The sequence below is a fragment of the Taudactylus pleione genome, unplaced genomic scaffold (assembly GCF_031769625.1).
Source record: "Taudactylus pleione unplaced genomic scaffold, aTauple2 ptg000473l, whole genome shotgun sequence".
Lineage (NCBI taxonomy): Eukaryota > Metazoa > Chordata > Amphibia > Anura > Myobatrachidae > Taudactylus > Taudactylus pleione.
In genome coordinates, this window is record NW_028284875.1 from 4,662,819 (window position 1) to 4,663,794 (window position 976).

Sequence of the window (976 nt, forward strand, 5' to 3'; positions counted from 1 at the left end):
ATTACTTTAGTTAGTCAACAAAATGGAATGCAAAAGACTACCTCTTTATTGGTAAAAGAGTTGCATCAATCTGTTTTGCTGCAATGTAACATGAGGGTCCACACTATTAGGTCTGGATAGTACAATCACATTTCATGCTGGGATTTGTAAAGCAAAGAACACAAAAAAACAGCTTTCCTATATCGCAACAATTAATGATTATACTAATGAAAAAATCAGTTTCACTCAAAGATGTTACTAAGCCCCAGTGGCCTAATGGATAAGGCACTGGCCTCCTAAGCCAGGGATTATGGGTTCAAGTCCCATCTGGGGTGATAGGCTTTATTTCATTAAAATAATTTTGGAGATGTTCCTTTTATTCTTGCTTCATACTGCACAAATGGCTCCACCAGAAACTTTTATCTGCTTATCAATCCGGAACTGTTCAGCTTGCAAAATTATGGCCCAGTATCTAAAAGCAGACATTTATCCTAAAGACATTGTGGATTAGTTTTCTGAAAAGTTTACTATCACCTGGGACAGTGGCTTCAAGTCCCATCTAGGATGCATGTTCCTTTGTTGCTCATTCTCATTCTAGAAGTTATGCTTTTTTTCAATTCAGGTGACTGTCTTAATGGTATTGCAGAAAATCCATATATACCAAAACATACCTATTAAGTTTTAATTGCAATTTAATATCAGAGTGGCTACAAAATAACAATTTCTATTGCAATTGCTGATGGGTTTCTTGAAGTCCTTTCATCCATGTCATCAAAAGGGTAAATTTCTGCCTTTTATATTTCTTTGGACACTGACTTTACTGACAATTTAGGTGCTTCAGACCAAAAAAACAATGTTTACATTTAAACATAGAGCACAAGTGAGATTTAACTTATTTTAATTTAAAGATACTACATTTTTTGGTATTGGAGTGTATATTTTCCCTATGCAACATTAAAGTTACATATATCTATACCAAATATTATTTAAGATAAAT

The 976-nt window shown here is 33.7% G+C and overlaps 1 non-coding gene across 1 annotated transcript; it reads left to right on the plus strand.

The window, feature by feature from the left end:
- The first annotated feature begins 241 nt into the window (after nucleotides 1-241).
- TRNAR-CCU (transfer RNA arginine (anticodon CCU)) lies at nucleotides 242-314 on the plus strand. The gene has a single exon. It is a non-coding gene; the product is annotated as a tRNA-Arg (tRNA).
- The last annotated feature ends 662 nt before the right edge of the window (nucleotides 315-976 follow it).